At 38.0% G+C, this 7,015-nt stretch overlaps 1 long non-coding RNA gene across 1 annotated transcript; it reads left to right on the top strand.

Moving 5' to 3' along the window:
* The first annotated feature begins 912 nt into the window (after window positions 1-912).
* Window positions 913-6,984, top strand: LOC125618355. Its single transcript, XR_007349643.1, has 3 exons — window positions 913-1,050; window positions 3,391-3,471; window positions 3,645-6,984. It is a non-coding gene; the product is annotated as an uncharacterized LOC125618355 (long non-coding RNA).
* The last annotated feature ends 31 nt before the right edge of the window (window positions 6,985-7,015 follow it).

Below are 7,015 nucleotides of genomic sequence, written 5' to 3'. Positions count from 1 at the left end.
ATAGGAAAAAAAAATCAAAGTGCTTTTGTTTCTATATTCTCTTTAGAATCATTTTTTTCATAATATCTTTTAAAAGGACATTTTAAATAAATAATCTAGCTAGACAAGGTATGCTTTTATTTTCTGGATTAATCACAGAGTGGCATATTATGATTAATTTAATATTCTGGTGAACTTGAAGTTACCTGAAACACCGTTTATGGATTCTATTTATTCTATTTATAAAATAAGGCTTAACATGGTTGAATCTTTCCTCTATAACTTGGGAAGAGCTTTGGACACTGACGTGCTACTTAGTTTGAGCACTGTAGCTGGGTAACTGACAGAAAACTTTGGTCTTTCTTATTTGTTTAGATCAAAGTTCAGTAAATGTTTTCTGGGAGGACTAAGTGATAAATAGTTCAGGCTTTGTGGATCCTGCAGTCAATTTACTCAAAGGGTAGCCAGAGTAGCCACAGACCAAAAGCAAATGAAGAGGTGAAGCTTCATCCCAATGAAATTTTGTTTACCAAACTGGCATATTTAGGGTATGGGCCATAGTTTGAAGATCTCTGATTTGGATCCCTCATAAACAAAATTTATGGATCTTATGTTGTAGTCATGGTGAGATGTTCTTTAAATGTTTACAGTTTGCCTTGGTAGCATGGTTTAAGGAAGAGAGCCCTGAATAAAGAATCATATATTTATTGGATCCTGAATCTGTGTGTCAGCTTTAGTCCAATGATTTAATCACTCTAAGTCTCAGTTTTCTAGACCATAACATGAAGCTAGTGATAAGTATTTGACCAGTGTTACAGCTATTTGGAGAATCACATAAGGGAATTTCCAGGAAAAGAAATTGAAAATATAAATAATTTGCCACCATAACTTGCAATTGTTTTAACTTTACAGTACAGCAATTGTCAAGAGACTTCAAGAAAAGGGGAAAATAAATTGAAAAAAATTAATAATATGCTTATGAGGTAAAGAATCCTGTCTTCCTGTTCCTTCCCCGTCATCTCCTGTCAATACCTCCAATCAGCAGAACCAACCAGAATTCTTTCCCTGCCGGTGAGTATCTGAGGGCAGAGAACAGGGTAAGCAGGATTTGAGGGGATGTGGAGGTACCAGGAGCAGCAATCCAAAGTGGCATGCTTGTCTTCTCCCCAACAGCCTGCATGTGGCTCATAGATGACATTCAGCCTATTACGTTTCTTGTTCGTTTGTGTGTGGGTTTTTTGCCAGACAGCATCATTCTCCACTAAAACTCATTTGTTAAATTATACAGATTTAAGCAAAGATAAATTGCACAAGTTAGAATATTAGGGCACTAAATAAAAATAGATAAAATTTAAATATAGCCTAAAGGTCAATTAAAACTTTGGTGAAGAGGAAAAATTGAAGAAAATGTTTCCTGCTATTTTTTCTTTAGCTTCTCAAATGATTGGTGTCCTTTTAGTACTGAGTACGAATGTTTTTATACTGTAGCGAATGAGAAAGTCAGGGGAAAGTTATGATAGAGTTTGATAAGTGTTTGGATCAATGTGAAAACAAAAACAAAATATGAGAGCAACATCTACAAAAAGAAACAAACAAAACTTTTAGTTACTGGTAAACAATAATGTTAAGAATTTGATCAGTGCCTACATTCAGTTTTAAAGCACATTTATCAAATTAAGCCAAACTCAAATAACTAGAATTTTTACTAACTTAAAAAAAAGTTCACAAATTTTAGGAGCAAGAAGCTACTTTTTAAAAAACCTATGTTAAAATTGATTTTAGAAACCCTGAGAACTCCCATGCCCTGGTTTAGGACAAGCCCCTGCTCATCTCTGCCAGGCCTTTCATTCTATGCCAGAGTCACACACTGCGCAGGAGGAGGTTTACTGACCTTTCAAGGTTCCTTGGAACCTGGTGATATCACGAAGCCTAAGATCAATGGCCCTGGGTGTTGTGGGTCCCTGATGAACCAGAACACAATTCATCTTGACTGAGTCTATGTGCCAAAGCAGGAAAGAGGGCTCTTATGTTTCAATAATAAAGCAGAAAACTTGCTTCCTTTCAGGACATTTGGACAATCTGGATCCTACATTCCCTGGGCATGTTACCGAAGAGAATTCCTTGCACACATGTTTTCACTCTTCTCAGTGTGTCAGAGTGAGCCCAATACTTTCGCTAGGAAAAGGCCTTCCCTAACTATTCTAATAAAGTGAAGTTACAGACATATAGGTACAAGCATCTAGTATGGATTGTTCCTATAAGTCTTATTTTAATTTATAAATATTCCAGGTTATTCATTTACTAATTTTTTATCTGTTTTGACTGTGAGTTTGCCTTGTTCCTTATCGTATCCAATACTTAGCACAGTGTATGGCATGGTGGATGATCAAGACATGCTTTTGAATGAATCAGTAACTCATCCACATGAAGGACAATCAACATGGCGGGCTGGCCACCATCCATGAGTGCAGAGTGATCATTAAGGCTGACTGTCTATCCTAACTAGTGTGGAAAGAAGCTGGGCTTTCTATATCACTGACATACTTTCTTCATAGACAATGGAGGCTGCTGTAAAATGTGTCTTATGAAAGAATGCATATGCCAAGTTCTAAAATATGCAGTGCCACTAATCAGGGGGATTGACACACAGTCTATGTAAATGAATTACTGATTCAAACATAAACTTGCTAGGAAAGCAGACTTTCCGTGACACCACTCTATACATTTTTGAGGTTGTCACTGCATTATTCATTTATAGAAAGTGTTCATGGGTCTTGGCATTTACTTTTAAGAAAAGTGTATAATAAAGAGTTAGTCTCTGGTGATGGCTTTTAAGCATACTTTTTTCTTCAGGGCAGGGTTTAGAACATTATGGGGGTAACTCAATTATATGTACATTACTTACTTGTCCATTACAACTAATGGGTTCTGAATTCAAACTGCTGGGTTTCCAGTTAAGGTGTTTACTTGTTATATAAACTCTATAAGTCTCAGTTTCCTTAAGAGGAAAATTGGAAGGATCATGTGATAATAGAATCTTTCTAATTTTAATGTGCCTGTGAGAGAGAGAAAGAACTGAGATAATCTATGTGAAAGTACTTAGTACAGTGCTTGGCACATTACTTATTCTCAATGAATATACTTTATGTAGTTTTCATTACATGAAATGGTTTTCTAAAGTTTGTTCTAACAAATCTATTTGTATAGATATATTTCCCTTCTGTTTATGCCTTATTTCTTTTTTTTTCTCCAATTTACTTCAAAGTGCAACCAGTACCTCACACTTAGAAGGTAAGCCCTGAATCAGGAAGTTAAAGACAAAGCATGCCATGCCTGTGCTGGTGGTGGGGTGTAAGTAAGTGATGTATTAAGGAATGAGCCCCCTCTGATTCCTCTGTCCTTGTCTTTTAGATTAGCTGTCATCTTAGGAAGCCTGGAATCCAGCACCTAGCAGGAATCTTGTGATGGGTGGATGTCACCTCAGGGAGTCCTGTAAGTGCTCTTTTTGTCTTGCCACTGTGCTGTGCCTTTCCTGACATAGGTAGAGCCTACTTCCCTATCCACGTTCTGAATTAAACTAGTGTCTTGCTTAGAACAGAAGAATGTTACCAGGTATGACTCTTGTAGAAACTTGAAAAGTTCTTACACATTGATTTCTCTTCCAGTTCTGCTTTGCCGTGAGAACATGTCTGAACAGAGTTGAGAGCAATGGAGCAGAGCTGAATCAGCTGGGTTGGCCCAGCCAAAGCCATCTTGGATCAGCTAATTCATGGCTAACTGACCGGCAGACCTGTCAGTGAGCCCAGCTAAGACCAGGAGAATGCGCAACTTAGTCCAGCCTTAATCATCCACCTGAAGGCTGAAAAGAAATCATTTTTAAGCCACCGAGTGTTAGGAAAAATTGTTTACTCAGATTATTGTGGCAATATATAACTGACATCGAGTAGAATATGAGATGAATGGTCCCCAAAAGCCTATGTGGAATCTAACATATGTTCCTACTCAAATGCTCCTACTTTAGCTAGACTCTGCCTATCACATCAGGTCATTGCTTTCTTCGATTTAAGCCAAGCATTATTCTATCTCAAAATTGAATTTATATTTCTGAATATAGCATATTATCTCAGTATTGGACATGAGCTTTTTGCAGGACAAATCTGTTTCTATGTTACCAGCAGAATCCATGAGCCAGGGACTCAGAAAGGTACAGTCTGTGGCCCATAGGATTTCAGACAAAGAGCAAACTAGAATCAGCTAACTCAGAGTGGCCCCAAAGTAACAAAACACATGTGGGATGCTCATCTCTACTTGGGCTCACTTCTGCTACAGCCATTAGAATTTAGTCCTTTAGGTCTTTCTTTTGGACCCCCATACTTTTGTTTTCTAGAGAATGTGGACCCTTGACATTTGCATTTTAACTCATAGGTTGAGTTTACCCTTCCTGACTTTATCAAAACAAGAGAATAAGTTCCAGAAGTTGATTGCCTGCATTAGCCCAAATGGTAATGTAAAAGGTAAAATCCATTTCTGGAAACTTGCGGTTCATTTAGAGTGTTTTGCACTACAATGCACTCTCTTTGACCTCTTTCCTCACACATTCCATTGGGTTGTGCAGAATCTGCATGGCTGGAATGAATACAAGTTGAAGGGGAAGTTAAATCCATCTAAACTTTAGAATGTAGGGGAGATTTAACATCCTATGTCCTTTGGAACGTGGTGGTGCATTCATGGTTCATGTAGTCAGCAAACTAAAGGTCGGGCTTTAGTTAGTATTCAGCATAAAGTGTGTCATAACATTGACAGGCTATATTTATACAGTGGTGCTGAAAGATTAAAATAAATACATATCAATGTTGATCCTAACAAACGTATGCAGTGCAGATGATGGAGTTAACATCAGTTTTTGAGTTTGTAATTATTTACCCATATGCTGCAAATGGCAGTTTTTCCAAAATATAATAATTTGGCACTTCATACTGTGGAATTTTTTTTGGAAGACTAGAAAATAATGCTTCATATTGGTAGACCTTGACTTCTAGTCTACATTAGTGAAGGGAAAACAGGGGGCTGGCTTTCAGGCAACTATCCAATCAGTTTTATTGGAATTCCATCTTAACCAGTATTTCTGGATGAAATTTTTGCTTCTCTAAAGTGCTGGGGAATGAATACTTTGTGCTCTGCTTTCTCACAGGAAGCATGGCATGGACTTAGGGTCTTTGAATCTTTAGAAAAAATATGTGTACCTCAGCTCTGTGCCCACATTTCTCTTGTCCCTTGAGCCCTGGGGACACCAGTCTTCTCTGACAGGGTTTGATCCCTATCCTACTCTCTGCTGTCATCTGCAAAGCTAATGAAATGGTTCCTGCATTTATTTCTATTAAAAAGAACCACCCCCTGAGGGAGAATGGTTTCTCTCAGGATAGTGGTTCTTTTGGTCCGATCGTTTGTTCCTGTCAGTGTTAAAAAGTTTGCCTTGTTATATTTGGTTTACATCTGAGCTCTCTGAGATGAGGTCGTTGACAAAGGAGCACATCTGAGAGCTATTCAGGGCAGCTCCACTGGTCCCTGCTCCCAGGACACACACCCTACATCTCACAGCTGCACTCATGTCCTCCCTGTCCTTTCTGTGTCCCTGCCTAACAGGGAAAACCTCCTGCAGAGCTGACAGATGACTTTCATCTTCTTTTTTACATTGAGTTTTAACCCTAATGGTCACAGAACAACCTCTTTCGAAGTACCTGAGGGTATTTCATGCAAATTGTGTATCCATAGCACTCTGGTTTCTATTACTGACATCCAAGAGCTTCTGAGGTCCTTCTCTAATTTTCAATGCTGGCAAATTTCCTCCCCAGGTAAAGCATTTCCATTGGCCTTTGGAATTAGTGATGAAATCTGATATAAATATATGATTGTATAAGCAAAGGGGGCAGATTCCTGTCTTTGACTTACTAAGAGATTTAAAGTTGTCCTCTGGAGATTTACTCCTATTATCTGAAACTACTTCTTCCTGGACTGCCTTTTCAGTCTAATGTCCTACAACTTTCTTCCCATTTAATCTTCTATGTAGATTCCATGACTTCCTGAATCCAATGGCAGTAGGTCTTGCTTTGCCTGTCCCCTTAGTGTTCCAACCTGGAAATACCTTCCCTGGGCTTTTTCTTATTAAAACTTGTTCAAACGATAGGGCCCAGAGATATGAGCACACACTCCGGTGTATCTCACTCCCAAGCAGTGTTTTCCTCCTGTGTGCTCCAGTGCAGGTTGCCCCCATGCCATGGCTTAACTGTCATTTAAGTTGGTATATATGCACATATAATATACATGTGCATGTTTATGTTTAATAAAATGTGCTCATTCCACATATATATGTAATATAAAATATTAATCCACACAGGGTCTTAAAACAGGAGACTCTGCAGAACTATTTAGTAAACAGATATTTTGTGATGGTAACTGAACAAATGATCTTATGGAAAACCAATTTGATTTGTTTATTTCAGTAAAAAAATAACATTATAATGAACAGGGATGACTATTCTGTGAACAGCCAATTGTGATTGACTATCATCTGATGAAAAGGAGTCTTTGTCTTCTAGAAGCGTAGATTCATTCTGAATTGCCTAAACATATTTTTAACAAATCCAATCCAGACTCACATAGTACATACATAGAAAGAATGTTGTACAGACTGTTGGTGGTAATACAAGGGGAATTCATGAGTGTCCACAGGAAGTTTTTTTTTTTTTTCATTCTGAATGGCCATCACAATTTGACAAAATATTTGCACAATTCATTGTGTAAACATGGCAAGTACCCTGTCACTTGGTACTTAGAATATGTGTGTCACACAGCACCATATGAAGGAAAAGAAACCAAGTGGATCACTGAGCACAAATGAGAATTTTTTATGTCACTAATAACTATGGCTTTCCTTGAACTAGTGGAAAAATAGCAAATAGTTAAAGACACGAAAAAGCGGGAGACGAGAGAGAGAGAGAGAGAGAGAGAGAGAGAGAGAGAGAGAGAGAGAGAGAGA

The sequence above is a fragment of the Marmota marmota genome, unplaced genomic scaffold (genome assembly GCF_001458135.2).
Source record: "Marmota marmota marmota unplaced genomic scaffold, marMar, whole genome shotgun sequence".
In the NCBI taxonomy this organism is placed as follows: Eukaryota; Metazoa; Chordata; class Mammalia; order Rodentia; family Sciuridae; genus Marmota; species Marmota marmota.
This window is presented reverse-complemented; position numbering and strand designations above follow the sequence as displayed.